The sequence below is a fragment of the Temnothorax americanus genome, unplaced genomic scaffold, assembly GCF_048541705.1.
Source record: "Temnothorax americanus isolate GAGA-0224 unplaced genomic scaffold, ASM4854170v1 Scaffold4, whole genome shotgun sequence".
In the NCBI taxonomy this organism is placed as follows: domain Eukaryota; kingdom Metazoa; phylum Arthropoda; class Insecta; order Hymenoptera; family Formicidae; genus Temnothorax; species Temnothorax americanus.
In genome coordinates this window covers 6527546-6543983 of record NW_027509547.1, presented here as the reverse complement: position 1 = coordinate 6543983, position 16438 = coordinate 6527546, and the positions used below count along the sequence as shown (strand labels likewise).

General features: G+C 36.5%; 1 protein-coding gene across 2 annotated transcripts in view; it reads left to right on the top strand.

Annotated features, from left to right (window-relative positions):
* The window catches only part of LOC143902604 (uncharacterized), a 135993-nt gene that overhangs the window by 77965 nt on the left and 41590 nt on the right, over positions 1–16438 (top strand). For both annotated transcript variants that reach the window (XM_077415651.1, XM_077415652.1), the window contains one exon: positions 9867–9987. The gene's annotated coding sequence lies outside the window, so the exon portion shown is untranslated. The remainder of the gene's footprint in view (positions 1–9866; positions 9988–16438) is intronic.

The following is a 16438-nucleotide window of genomic DNA, read 5'->3' as shown; positions in this document are numbered from 1 at the left end:
TTGTGTGTTGGTTATATATCAATTTTAAGATTTTACGATTTTTATTCCTTCCATGTTCTTATACTTCATTATTCTATAATATTTTTACGAACATGATTGTCGAATAAATAAAAACTATGTTATTAACATTACTGAAAAAATATATATTATATCTGACACACGCACACACTTTACAAGTTTCCATCTCACGAACATTTTTTTTACAACCCCGCAATTTCTAATTCCCTGATACAAATGCGCACGTAATGGTATAAAAGTAGTTGTATATTATAGTGCTACAGTAATTCAAAGCAGTGCGTGCTACAAAGTCCAAGTGTATCGCTCATAATGCTGAATCTTTCATCTTCCGCACACGCGTAAAACGGGTAGGTAAATACATACGTGAAGCGCGAAACATTTTTATTTCTTTCTCGCGTGTCGTTCGCAGTCTCGCGCGCGCCGGCGCTAGAATCAGATTAGTAATTGCGAATCGGGGGGGTCGTTATCGATACATACATCTACGGTAGGATCTATCAACGAAATTAAGAATTCACGGGACAGGAGCCCGAGGCGTGAAACAATTCAACGATAATACCGATGCCGTTACACCGGTGTTACGTCGCGCGCTATCAACGGCGACGCGCGTATCTGAAAACAGGCAGGTTACATCTGTAATCGCGTATACAGTATTCGTACAAAGCTCTCTTTCTCTCTCTCTCTCTCTCTCTCTCTCTCTCTCTCTCTCTCTCTCTCTCTCTCTCTCTCTCTCTCTCTCTCTCTCTCTCTGCCTATCCGACGGACGATCGATAAACTAGGCGGACAGAATCACCGAGTCCGCACTATTCTCCGACCGTTGTGCGTGGAGCGAGCCGCGCGAAACCTAATGTCCCTCTTACGCGATTTGACCTGCCAACACTACACGGTCACAGTATATACAGTAGCGCAACTCCTCTGATTTCGTGTTGGCCAAAACGGATTGCGCATGCGCGAAATAAAGCACTATTTCTGTCTCTTTTCTTCTTACTGTCTTTCCTTTTCTAACGGATTTAGAGGCACATTTAAATGCCTAAGGCGTTAAAGTGCTATAGACAGCTATAGAGTGACTTGATAAAAGTCGGAAAAAAATTGTGTAAATTGTGTTATTGTAAAGTGTGTGATTGTGAAGAGATTTGTGAAGTGATTGTGAAGTGATTTGTGTATTGGAAGTATAGAAAGGAAAGTTAACCTGTATAAATTTTATTTATAAACAACGACACTTCCTTTTTCCAAAAAAACATAATAGGTACAATACTATTTTAATAATTGTTTACATCATTATTTCATTATTTGCGTAATTTAATTAATTATTCTGACATACACAGGTGGTTGGCATGGGTTCAAGCATGCAGAAGATTGAATTTAATACCAAAAGGCCCCGAGTATGCTCACCGCAATTGTCGATTGTGCCATGTACATTTTGAAGGAAATCAGTATAAAATCGTCAAAAGTCGAGCTCGCCTTCATCCAGATGCTGTACCAACAAGATGTTTAAAGTTTACCAGTAATAAGTAAGTTTTCATTTATATTAGTTTTAATTACTCTTTATTTGGAAAAATCTAGTTTTGATACTTGAAAATATTTTTGATAGTAATATAAAATAATTAAAAACATATTATTTTACTGCAGTACTACAGTTTCTACAGTATCAACAGATGTAGTATCAATGGAATATGAAAACAATAATATGTAAGCTATTTTTGCATTTATTATAAAAATATTAGAAAAATTAAATTTAAATTAACACATAACTCAAGAAGCTGAAGAAGTTTATGTATTATTAGTATTACAATGCGCAAAATTATACATATATTTAGTTTTTAATATTAATAAGTTTTTAATATTATTGCAATTAATGCAATTTCTTTTGTGCAATAGCTTAGCATTATCAGTAAAGTTTCCAATAATATATATTCATTATTTGTAAAAATTTATCTACATATATGTTATAAAATAAAATGTAAAAATTTTATCAATATATATTGACCACATATTATTGTATCATTAAAAAATTAAGTTTATTACTACACACACACACACACACACACACACACACACACACACACACAAAATGTATAATATATTTAATAAATAATATATTGTAAAATGTGACATATTTTATAAAAATATATAAATGTATACATTTAATCTAAAAAGTGTTATATTACGTTAAAATGTTTACATAATTTTTTTGTGTGTATACTTTTATGCGAGAAAATTATTCTATATATTATATATGTTATATACACTTTTTTATATTTTACATTTATTCCTGATTTATCATATATTATATATATTTATATATATATATATATATATATATATATATTTATTTATTTATTTATTTATATAACATACTGTTATATTATATTAGTATAATATTTCATATATTAGTATTTTATATATATCATTATTTTGCATCATTAACGGATTCATCTAATATATATGTAATATTTTTTAATATTTTTTAATTTCTTTCATTTTTTTTACGCGCGCATTGCATGACATTGTACATTGTTAACAATAATTCTGCATAATTTTGATTGAAACTAACAGACACGGTTGTATCTCGCGCCAACTGCGTTAAATTAACCTCAATGGACTAAACGAGTAGGAAAGAGAGAGATGACGAAGAGAGAAGTGAGACAGAATACTGCTTTATTTCGCGCATGCGCACTCCATTTTGGCCAACACTAACATCAAAGGTGCCGACAGAGAGTTGCGCTACTGTATATACTGTGACACGGTGCCCGTAATGAAGCGAGGAAGGGTTCTGCCACATTCGCCATTCGCATTCACAACCTTACCCTTATTCAGCTGGGCCTCTCAGCGAGCAGAAATAAAAAAGCAAATCAGAGTTACGAGCTATTTATGACCTTCCAAACCCCGTAAACTAGACAATTTCTGCCTGTCAGTTCCCTTTCCGTGGGAGGCTACACATTTTCAACTCGTCTTCATTCAGTCATAAAAAGATTTAGATGACTTTTGGAGCTTGTAAAATAATTCTAAAACATTTACTTTTTTTACTTTTGCATGGTTTGAACGAGAACCACCATTTTTTGTACACGAATAAAAATGATTATTATATAAAATGTTAAAAAAAGAATTCAGGATTTAAAAGATTTAATTAACTAAATTGAATAAAAAATATTAAATTACTTTTATGAAAGTTGTAAACAATTTTTAATTTTAGTAATAGTTTTTATTTTTAAAAGTTTATTTGTAAAAAGTTTTTATTTTTATTTTAAAAGTACTGTTTATATTACACACATATTATATTATAATATTAATATATTATTTTAGTATCTGTATATAGAAACGTACATGTACAAAGAATATTTATGAAACATTTTTATGTTCTGTACGTTTTTTCAACTATTTTAATTATCGGCCTTATATGGAAATATTGAAATAGCATGATATGAATAGAAGATACACATGTAATGTACATACGTGCTATTGTAGAATTCGTCGTGACCGTAACTTTTTAATGGCGAGATACATGTGTGTGTATGTGTGTATAACGTATTAGAACTACGTAGGTATATAGGTGCGAAATTAGGCAACAATCAAGAATTAAAATGTCGAAGTTTGGCACGTGCCGTTAGAATAACCGTAAAAAGTTGGAGATCAAATAAATCAGTCCCGCCAGGGATGACTGATCTTGCACAGTCATTTAGGTTTAGCAAACCCACAGACCGAAACTCATCATATTATGGACACTCACATCCACATACAAACACACACACGTTCATATATACACGCTTTTGCGAAGAATAGTGCTGTAAATAGTTGAAGAAAAGTAGAAGCGAAAGAAATCTAAGCTAAGAAGAAGAAGAAAAATAAAAATAGATGAAACCTTGATATAAATATGTCTGTTTAAAATTTTTATTAAATTAGAAACACTACAAAAATTTAACCTTTAAATGCGCAGCTTTACATATATGTAAAGCGACTTTTTGATACTTCGTGTGGTCTCCCTTATGAAGTTCGAACTGAAAACACGCGGCTTTGCACATCTGTAAAGGGCCTTCTTTGGCCTTTCTGACCCTTCTTTCCTTTCTAGATGGGGAGGCTGTTCTGGAGTCCTTCTTTGGATGTGTTCAAATTAGTAAAGAAAACTTTTTTAAATATTCTTTTAGAATTCCTTAGCAGTCATTACTTGTTTAGAAAATACTCAGAATACCACGAAAAATTGTGCGTTTAAAATTTAAAAAAATTTAATAAATTGAATACATTCCTATAAGTATATATTTTTGTAGAATGTGGTAATTAAAGAAATTATCATTTCTTATAATCAAAGAATCAACAATAATCGTTATCAATCGTAAACAAAGAAATAAAATTGTATTATCCATATATGCTGCCACGAATGATTGTCAGACCATTTTGCTAAGAATTGGAGGATATTCATATATTAATATTATTCTTTCTGCATTTTTATATTTGATAAAATCACGTTTACTGGGAAATTACTGTCACTAGAGAATTATGCATTTATTAAAGACATAAATTTTAAATCTTCTCAATCTTTATTAAGTTTGAAATTGGAACTAATATATTGTATAGTTTTAGAGTTGTTGGCAATATTCTGACTACTAAAAAAAATGTGCAATGAGATCATTGGCAGATGTTTCTATGCGATGAAAATTATTTTGAAGGTTCTATTGATAATTTTGACGACTAAAATTTTATCAAAAAGGAAAAAGAAGATACCTAAAACCCTTTTCCTTGGAAGTCGAGTACCGCTAGTCTAATACCTGTGTTAAAAAAACGAGCTCTAAAATACAAAAAAATACAAGCCCCCAATTTTTAAGAACCTAAAAATGCATATGTTACATTTTATGTGAGGTTTCCTGTCCCTGGCAATATATCAGTCAGACGAATGCGTTAACTCTTTTAAATCGCGGAAGTTTAGTTTAGCTAACTCTATTATCCGGATTTCTTCCGGATGCTAAACGAATTTTTATAAATTTACCTGACAAGCAATATCAAGATACATTGAAAATGCTTAATACGAAGCTATTAAAATAAATAATAAACTCTTTTAATTGATTAAGCAACTCAGGCTTCTCTGAAGGTAAGACAACAAGAGTAGTTTAAAATAGCGTCATATCAGAAATAACATGTGCAGCGTGCTCTGGATTACCCATATTAGGTATTATCCTATTTCCAGATTATCCGTGCGTTATCGTAAATTGCTAATGACTAATAACGAAGATGAGAAATAACGTGCTCGGACAAAATGATTCATTACCGAGTCCCAGAGGCAAACGAAAATCGCAAATTATTTACGTGAACGTATTAAACGTCCACTCGTAAGCATCGTTGGGTGTGTATTTATGCATATCACGAATAAATTACAGTTATACGGTAATGTTTGTTTGTGCCTCAATAAAGTACCGGTATGTGCTTTGGATTGCGTTTCTCGATTATCCAAGCCAATCCCCACCCTCAATTGCCCTGAAGAATGGAGAGCATGTATATGTTTCAGCAATGTAAACAAATCACGTTTTTATTACATCTACCTAATTAAAATGTTTCATGCGATTAAATTAAGAAATAATTAAATCGCGCTTTTATTATTCACAAATATCAAATTATTTTCAGCAAATTTCTGTCTTTTCTTATCTCGTTTTTACTGTATTAATATATACATAGTTGAATAAATGATTTAGTCCTAATTAAGCGTTTATTGCTAATAAACGATTTATTAGTGATCTGAATTGTAGATTATATTTTCTATCGATATTTTAGGATATTATATATATTTTAGAGTTTGTATAAATATGTAAGAATATTTCTTTGAATAGGAGATAAATTTATATCAATGGAGATAAATGAAAGTTACACAAAAATATAACTCAGATAAATATCATTCGAGATATATGACGGAAAAAAAAGAAAGAAACAGACATTCTCTTTCTGTACTAAATTCTGATTGCAGAATCTGGCCTATGAAATTATATAAATTTTGAACTTATTTCTTTATCACTTTCCTAAAGTCTAAACAATGCTCTATATTCCGGCGCTCTTTGACGAACCTAGAAGAGAAAAGGAAAAATCCATGCGATAAGAATGTCAGGACAAGGTTTCCCGTACAAACTTGTCCGTTCGGTAAGATTCTAAAAAGCGAAATATATGTGTGAGTGTATACACACTCGCACGCTCACACATACGTGACATGTGTGAGGCGGACTGTCGAATAAACCTCGGCGAGAAATCCTCGGGGAGCATGGGGCCGTTATCAGTGTAAGCTCGTATACGGACTCGACCGTTCGATAGAAGATCGTGGAAAAAGAGCGCGGCGGTGCAGGGTCGCCCGCAGGGGATGGTTTTTCTACGGGTGGGAAAAAGCGGAGCGACCGTAACTTCGACGGGGAATACACCCGGTTAGAAGATGCTCGCCCGACCGACGGTTAGAGAGGCGGTAGCAGGGCTCGTTTGCTATTTTCGGTAGCGCGCACAGCCGCGCAGTTACGGTTCTATTCACTTTTCTCATTAAGCAAATTTCAGGAGGAGAAAACGAGCTCGCGGGTAGAACTTTCGGCGATAAGCCCGAGGAACACGCGGAAGCTGCGCCGCCGTCTCCTTTACATCGAGTTGCTTAATTCTTTCCTTCGAAAGTCGGCGCTTTCCTATTGCACTTCTCTCCCTTCCTCCCTTTCCCTCCCTCTTGTAACGCGACGGTTTGAAACGCCGAAGCAAGACCACCGTCGTCTTAGGCGGGAATCTCTATATTACGTAGGCTCACCGCGTTACCTATGTCGTAGCTTATAAATAAGAATGAACGTATTAGTATGCGTACAGTATAACGCCGAGAAATCAGCAATACCTTTTTCACGTATATGCTTTTTATCGATTCGCTGTTCTCGGTGTCGACGAATTCAAAATTCTGCGCTTCGTCGATCTCGTCACGCGCGTAGAAAACAAACTAGAGCGTATAATTAAATGCAGAAATACAATACCATTTTTTGTGCTTTTAAATAATCTTTAAGATGAAAAAGAGTGCATATATAATTAAAATTAATTTCTATTTGTACTTTATAATGCACACACTTGGGTTATATTATGCATTCGTGGATTTAAAAGAAATAACTTTGTTTAAATATCGTAAACTCGGGTAAGATGGCCATACAGGAAAAATGGCCAACCTATGTTCTTTCAATCTAGCTCCCCATATGAAGCATCTTACTCGAGTTTACCCTAAACACAGATTTTTCAATGACTTAAGAATTATCTATTATTGTGCTATATATCAGGACAAGGATTGTTCGAAGAGCGTTATAATTTTTAAGATTATGATCTTGCAGCTTCCGGTGTCTCTTTAGATTCGTCGATTTTCCTCTACGCTAACTTCCGTTTCTGGCGCCATGACTTTTCGGTGCTTTGCACGTTTCACTCGGCGTGAAATCCCGCGACGAGCTTTGCGGTGAGCAAACCGAACGCGGTATCGATTTCAGTTTTACGTAAAGTAGAGCGTAGTGGCGAACGCTGGCCTCAATCGCGCTTGGGCCGATTTCAATCGAGTCGATCCGAATCACTGATTAAAACGATCGTAGGCGCGCCGACCAGAGAGAGTGTACATACCGGTGGATTCGGATGTATCTCGGCGAGCCAACTATCTCGTCAATGAGATAAAGCTCGAATGGATTAAAGGAAGAGCCGTCGTGCGAATGCAATGCTATTCGGCGAGATGGCGGGTGCAAGGGCGTCAGGGGGAACGATAGGAGGAGGGAAGATAATAGGGGAAAGGGGATGGTGCAGGAATCCGACTCGCGAATGCGTTTATCTCGATCCGCCGAGGTCGCGTTACATGTTCGCCGCTGAGAAGCATTTCATCAACGTCATTCGCCCGCAGTCCTTCTCATCTCCCTTCTACCGTCCTCCTTTCTTCCGCTCTTCCCCTTCATTCCCTTTCGCCTTTTGTTTCCATTTCTTCTCCCACTTGCTCGTTATCTCGCTTTTACTCTTTCCCTCCGTTTTTCGTTCTTTGTTTCTCTCTCTCTCTCTCTCTCTCTCTCTCTCTCTCTCTCTCTCTTCGTGTCTTTACTTCCCCTTCCCCCCTTTTTGTCTTTCTCTCTCTCTTCTTTGTATTCTCTTCCTTTATGGACCTTCTCTCTGTGCGATTTTGTTTTCCGTCCGCTGATCTTTTTTTGCTTTCACAACGACGTGCGGAGAGCGAATATTTCCTCGCCTTTGCTCGGTGGGTTTGGTATCGGAGCGGACGTGTTTCGTTTAAACGAGAGACGGTAGGTAGAAACAACGATGCTGTCGACGATGCTGTCTGTGGCGATTCGTCGTCGTCTCGAAAACGAACGTGGTACATCCTGCCGAGCGGACAAATGTGTGTGCTTCTAGGGTCTTCGAGTATCATAAATGATACTCATCGGTTTTTATAGCGAGCCATTATAACTCACGACAAGTCATTGAACAACACAGAGAAACAATCGTCTCTTAACTCGTTCTTTCAAATTATTATGACCGGAGAGAGTGGAGTTAACTCGGCTAAATGTGACGACGTGATATTTGCAATATTTATGACACGGATAGAAACCATTTTTAAATACTTTTTTAACCTTTAACGTTAACTAAATTTATTTCTAATACTTTTTTAACCTTTAACGTTAACTAAATTTATTTCTATTTTTGCGATTTTATATATATATATATATATATATATATACATTATACATTTTCTTAATCTTTTCTTATACGGGATATCTTAAGACGAAAAAAAATCGTATTCTTTAAGTAATATTAATTTAAAATTAATAGAATTATAATCTGAAATTGTTATTGGTATATAATATAATAATATATAAGGTTACAAATTGAAAAAATGCGAAACAATGCTGTTTTTTGGCATTGTCATTAAGAAAATTAATTTTTAACTATAGCTCCAAACTGATCATAAAAGTTGTAGTCAAAAATACATTCGGTGATGCTGGCTGAGACACCTTATATGCATATGTCCGAAATATATACATATATATGCTTCGTATGGCTTAAGCCATGTGCGATACGATCGCACACATGGGCGCAATTTTTTCGGAAGTCGACGAAAGAAATTTTACTTGTGCCGGTGAATGCGCAACCGTTTTTTTCGCGATCTTTGCTGAAGATAAGCCGAGCTCACACGAGTTCCGCTTGTCTATCAGGCGGATCGCATTCAGCGTATAATACAAGATGAGTCGTCGGGCTGCCGCATTTACTTAACGCTAAGAAATGGGCGATGAGAATGTCGACTGATGAAGCATTTGCGTGTGGCGTTTTTTCGCACGGGTAACGAGTTTTGGCATGATTATGCCTGAAAGAATTGTTGTAAAGCTGACATGGCGCATTATGTATTTTTACTCGGAGTGATTTAAAAGGAAAACAGTGATATTCTTTGCACGAAGTTTAAAATTCAATATAAATAAGTCAAGAAGTTTTCTATAAATACACATATATATGTATAATATATATCTATATAATTCTTTCTTCTTTTCTTTTTACTTATTTTTATCCAGATTGTTATAATATTGCTAAAAATTGAGTGTATCGACGATACGTTTATAAGAAACTTTCTTATTTTTATCTTTTAAATATGTCTCAGAAGCACACTACTGTTATCTCCCGAATCACTCTGCACAACACAGGACTGTGCTCCGCGGTTCCGTTTCCGCTGTTACACTCAGAAGCTGTCCACGCGCGTGTATCGCGAAACCTGTAATACAATCGCGATAATTCGCCGTGTAGTACAATTATTGCGGAATTAACCGCGTCTCAAGGGCGCGGCTTTGCTGACTTACGTTATGCGGCGGCGCGATTATTACGACATTAATTTCGTTTTATGCTTCCCGTTGCAGGTCCAAAGGCGCGGAATAATTCGAGAACAACGGCCCGCTTCGCCGCGCCTCGTCTTTTGCAGAAAACAATCCTCCGTTATTAGACGACTGCAATAAGCGTAATCGCCGGCCCGAAAGTAACGTGAGTACCAAGTATACCAAGGTTCTTCCCCCCCCCCTCTTTTGCCGTATTCGCAGATTCTACGCCGATCTTTTGACGATCGTTTTCCAAAAGTGTTTTCGTTCCGTGCCACTTCCACGGAGAGAGAAAATTTCTCTCATAGAATTCTATTTTCCTCTTTTCTGTTATTGTTCCCCTTTACCTGACGCGCTCGATGTTAGTTTTCCGCATTGACAGTGGATGTAGAATATGGCGCGTGTTTCAAGAGAGAGAACTGAAATAGGATTATCCAGGAGTATCCAGAGTATCTGACTACTCCAAGTAGCGCACGAGAGTCTAAACAGCATCTTTCGTCTGATTTCTGTTGTCTTTTGATAGTCGCGGCATAATTTTGATTGGCGGTTTTACTTATATTGCTATATGCGCGCGAAGCTCATAATTATGATTTATACTCTTTCCCCGCTATCTACTCTCTCCAAACATTCTGCAGTTTATACATAATAGCGCGAGTTGTAATATACCGTTGCGGTGAGATGGTACTCGAGACATTACTTCGGTGTCTATCATCTATCACGGTACGCTGCACACGAACCAATTAATCTTAATTGTACATTCGCATTGTAGAGGAATGTGTTTGAGAAAGAACAATTATTTGTTCTCCTTTTCACGAACGGAGTGCTATTACCCTTTTATTTTTTTTTCCACGTAACACAAACGCGATCCCGTATTTAAGGCCGTGGATAAATGCACGTTTGAAAATTGCGGCGACCGAGACGACTTTTGTTTCGACATCGAAATGCGCCAGCCAAAGTTAAATTTTTCAAGCCACTTGTTCGAACGCGATTTGCCTCTCTATCGGCACAATTTTTGCAATACACTTCTGAATACTCGCCGTCGCTTATGCCCGAACTGGCCGAGCTTTTTATCGAAACAGAATAGTATAGTCGACATGAAAGGGCAAAAGAGACGGAAAGAGGAAAAAAGAAAGAATAAATGGAGAGGCGGCATGAATGTTATCGAACGAATACGTCGATGTGTCGAGGCAGAATCGACATTCCAACTACTACTGACTACTACGCGTGAATTTTTATATACGCCAGACGAAAATTTGGGATAGTCTATCTTACGGACATTCCGGGAGAAATAAAAATTCGAATGACAGCGCGCTTTGCGAAATAAACGGCGCCTCACGTTCTGAGAAAATTGTGGAAAAAACCGCGTAAAGTTATATATTCCGGCGTTGGAGCCGAAGAGGCTAGAAGATTAAAGAGGAGGCATTCATTACTAAGAAATTGCGCCGGAAGTTCTAAACTATCAGGTATCCGAATTGCTGTTAATAGCATGTGTTTCTAATCACCTAGAGGGGTGCGCCGCGTCGGCAACAGAAATTTTCGAGAGAAGAGATCCAACATTTTTGGGTCGTCATCTTCGCGTCGAAATTAAATTCGATTTGCGTTCAGATGATCGGTATGCTCGAAATTATTTTCGATTATTCTAAATTTTTCGGGTGCACGGTATATTTTGACCTACCCGAATCTGATACAACCGCGCGATCGCTCAAATTTCCACTTGTATTTCCTGATTATTTTTTTTTATTTAACTTCAATATGATTTTTTATTTCGCGGCGCGGCGAGTTGCCGGCATGACCGGTTATTATTGGGCCCTTGTAGAAGTGAATAGAGCCCCAAAAAAATAGCCAAGAACGGTTCCTGACCCGCGTTCATAAAGGGACAAAAATTTAAAGCCGCATTTTCAGACCCGACGAGTTCGTCGTACACGTTAGTAATTGTCTTCGAGGCTTTAAAACGCCGTCGAAAAAATTAGGTAATTAAGATGGCTGCCCTGCCGCTGCATCTCCCGCCGCACATACACCACCCCGTTCCGTCCGTTGTTGCGCCCTCTCCTTGATCCTTTGCCTCTTTGGTCGAGACGAGGTTTTTATCATGCTGGATGCCGCGACCGCTATGATATTGCATGCCGGCGGAATTTTGATGCCGTACGTGCCGTATATGGGTATGGATGTCCGCTAGTGCTTAATTTCACGATTCTTAACCCTCGGCGAAATCTCTCGAACCCTATTGCGTCGAAAAACGTTGCCGTAACGAATAGCGAGACGTAAAAAAAGATAAAATCATCTTTTTTTTTTTTAGTGGAGTCATATAGATCCTATTGTACCGAAAACGGAAAATTTATGGTACGTGCTGAGGGCTGGACTATTTGGTAGACGAGTATTCAGCTCAAGACTCTTTCGAACAAACAAACCTTCCTTCGGGTCAGCTTCAAACGGGAAAATCCATTTTTCAAACAGAAACTGTATTGACTGCTGAACGTTTACTCGTGTGTTGCTCGTTTATAGTCCAGTTTTTGTCAAAAATATCTATAGTTCGTTGCTCATAAGTAGGGCCTCGAATCTGTCTCCAGTTCAGAATCAACGTTGCTTCTTATTATAATTGTTTTACTAATCTCGCATGCCTTAATTAAACATCTTATGTCTTGTGCTTTTAAGTCTACATATGACAGACTGTTATCTCGAAGTTGTTAATTCTTAAATACCGGTTTGAATACGGATATTCAAATTATGTATAATTATGCAACAAAACCATATATTTTAAAATTAAGCTAGATCTCACTTTAATAGAACTCTTTTAACTTGATATAATTAATTAGTGATATTTAATACTGAATTTGAAAGAGCAGTGATAAGAATAAAGCATCACACATAGCTTTATTAATCAAAAAAATGAAGCAATTCTTAATTAGATAAATAATCCTGAATTTAAAGGAATGGTCGTAACTTTGAAATATTCTGTATAAACTCTTGGAGATTCACCTTTCTTATATTTCTTTATCTTACGTCAAAGACAAGAAGACTAAAGAAACTTATCTTCGTTATTGCAACGAAATAAGAATCGCTGACGTCTATTAAGCTGACACAGCCAATTCAGCACAATCGATTAAAATTTATACAGAAATTTAGTGCTCTTTTGTTGCTAATTTGTTGCTCAATTCCCAATTTTGTTGCTCCAGCCGTTTCGGAGAAAATAGTAGCTGTGCTAACTTATGTTTAAAGTTAGCACAGCCATTCAAAAAATTGTGTTAAATAAAAAAAAAGGACATATTCTTTTAGTGCTTTTTTGTTGCTAATTTGTTGCTCCATTCCCGATTTTGTAATTTCATTTTTAAACCCTGGAAACTACCCCCAAAGCTATTTCTCCTTAAAAAAATACTCTAAAATTGCAAATTAGTCAGATATTTAATTAATTATGTTCAAGATTAGTTAATTACGTTTTACTGATTTTATTGCCAACCATTTGCATTAATTCCGATTTTGTTGCTGCACCCTTAATGCTTAAAAACCACCCTTAGCTTATCCTACACCAGCACAACGCCTTAAAGTCATAAATTGAACACATTTCCGAATTGATTATGCATCCCTGATTTTGTTGCTCGCTATTTTTAACAAATACGATTTTGTTGCTCTACCCTTGACTCTTAAAAACCACCCTTAGCTTATCCTACATCAGCACAACTCCTTAAAGTCATAAATTGAACACATTTCCGAATTGATTATGCATCCCTGATTTTGTTGCTCGTTATTTTTAACAAATTCGATTTTGTTGCTCCACCCTTAATGCTTAAAAACCACCCTTAGCTTATCCTACACCAGCACAACGCCTTAAAATTGTAAATTAAACAGATTTCCGAATTGATTATGCATCCCTGATTTTGTTGCTCGCTATTTTTAACACATTCGATTTTGTTGCTCCACCCTTAATGCTTAAAAACCACCCTTAGCTTATCCTGCACCAGCACAACGCCTTAAAATTGTAAATTAAACAGATTTCCGAATTGATTACGTATCCCTGATTTTGTTGCTCGCTAGTTTTAACAAATTCGATTTTGTTGCTCTACCCTTAATGCTTAAAAACCACCCTTAGCTTATCCTACAAAAGCACGTTTTAAAATTGTAAATTAAACAGATTTCCGAATTGATTATGCATCCTTGATTTTGTTGCTCGCTATTTTTAACAAATTCGATTTTGTTGCTCTACCCTTAATGCTTAAAAACCACCCTTAGCTTATCCTACACCAGCACAACGCATTTAAATTGTAAATTAAACAGATTTCTAAATTAATTATGCATCCCTGATTTTGTTGCTCGCTATTTTGAACAAACTCGATTTTGTTGCTCTACCCTTAATGCTTAAAAACCACCCTTAGCTTATCCTACACCAGCACAACGTCTTAAAATTGTAAATTAAACAGTTTTGCGAATTGATTATGCATCTCTGATTTTGTTGCTCGCTATTTTTAACATTCGATTTTGTTGCTCTACCCTTAATGCTTAAAAACCACCCTTAGCTTATCCTACACCAGCACAACGCATTTAAATTGTAAATTAAACAGATTTCCAAATTGATTATGCATCCCTGGAATCTGTTTAATTTACAATTTTAAGGCGTTGTGCTGGTGTAGGATAAGCTAAGAATGGTTTTTAAGCATCAAGGGTAGAGCAACAAAATCGTATTTGTTAAAAATAGCGAGCAACAAAATCAGGGATACGTAATCAATTCGGAAATCTGTTTAATTTACAATTTTAAGGCGTTGTGCTGGTGTAGGATAAGCTAAGGGTGGTTTTTAAGCATTAAGGGTGGAGCAACAAAATCGAATTTGTTAAAAATAGCGAGCAACAAAATCAGGGATGCATAATCAATTCGGAAATCTGTTTAATTTACAATTTTAAGGCGTTGTGCTGGTGTAGGATAAGCTAAGGGTGGTTTTTAAGCATTAAGGGTGGAGCAACAAAATCGAATTTGTTAAAAATAGCGAGCAACAAAATCAGGGATGCATAATCAATTCGGAAATGTGTTCAATTTATGACTTTAAGGAGTTGTGCTGATGTAGGATAAGCTAAGGGTGGTTTTTAAGAGTCAAGGGTAGAGCAACAAAATCGTATTTGTTAAAAATAGCGAGCAACAAAATCAGGGATACGTAATCAATTCGGAAATCTGTTTAATTTACAATTTTAAGGCGTTGTGCTGGTGTAGGATAAGCTAAGGGTGGTTTTTAAGCATTAAGGGTGGAGCAACAAAATCGAATTTGTTAAAAATAGCGAGCAACAAAATCAGGGATGCATAATCAATTCGGAAATCTGTTTAATTTACAATTTTAAGGCGTTGTGCTGGTGTAGGATAAGCTAAGGGTGGTTTTTAAGCATTAAGGGTGCAGCAACAAAATCGGAATTAATGCAAATGGTTGGCAATAAAATCAGTAAAACGTAATTAACTAATCTTGAACATAATTAATTAAATATCTGACTAATTTGCAATTTTAGAGTATTTTTTTAAGGAGAAATAGCTTTGGGGGTAGTTTCCAGGGTTTAAAAATGAAATTACAAAATCGGGAATGGAGCAACAAATTAGCAACAAAAAAGCACTAAAAGAATATGTCCTTTTTTTTTATTTAACACAATTTTTTGAATGGCTGTGCTAACTTTAAACATAAGTTAGCACAGCTACTATTTTCTCCGAAACGGCTGGAGCAACAAAATTGGGAATTGAGCAACAAATTAGCAACAAAAGAGCACTAAATTTCTGTATAAATTTTAATCGATTGTGCTGAATTGGCTGTGTCAGCTTAATAGACGTGTATCGCTGGTCTCCTCGTCGCACTATAGCCGCGATTATAAGACAAGAAAATAACTCAATTCGATATAAGTGTTCATAGAACGAAGAGGTGTCATTAAAATTCTAAAAAACTCAAACGCTATTTCATTTGAAAATAACTTTTATGCCCATTTCTACCAATGTAGATTAACTTTAATCACGGTTTAACTTACTTTCTATCTTTTTCTAACTCTTAGAACTAGGAAAAGAAGACAGGTAAGAGGTAAACCAAGATTAAAATTAACACCTGCGTTGATAGAAATGGACATTAGTCTTTTAAAGATATCGGATAATGGAACGTAAGAAATGAAGCCGAAACGTACACATCCAAATTACCGTCACGTTTTTGAATGAAGGAACAGTGATTTTGGACTCGGGAATCTCGAGATTAAAAACCTCGGGCATTTCGCCGGGAGTGTCCAGGCGAATGCCGGGACGCCGCCGCTCCGCGCCGGTATCGAACGAAAATGTCAGGGGAAGGAAGCGACGTATCGCCGACGGCGAGGAGATCGAGAAAGAGCGTGTCTCGTACTAACCGTGATAACTGGCGTGATTCCAATGGACAAAGCGAGGAGGGTGGCAAGAAGGGCGAAATGGAGGCGCGGACACGACACCCGAAAACGGGTCCAGTCATTCCCGAAATAGGCACCTGGAATGCCGGTCCTCGTCAAGAGCTATAATATTCCCTCTATCAAACTTCGCGTTCGTGTCACCCGTCTGTCTCTCTTCCTCCTTCGGTTCTGTGCCTTTAATCCATCTCGGTTCCCGACTGCGCGCATGCCATTATCCTCGGCTATCATTAAGC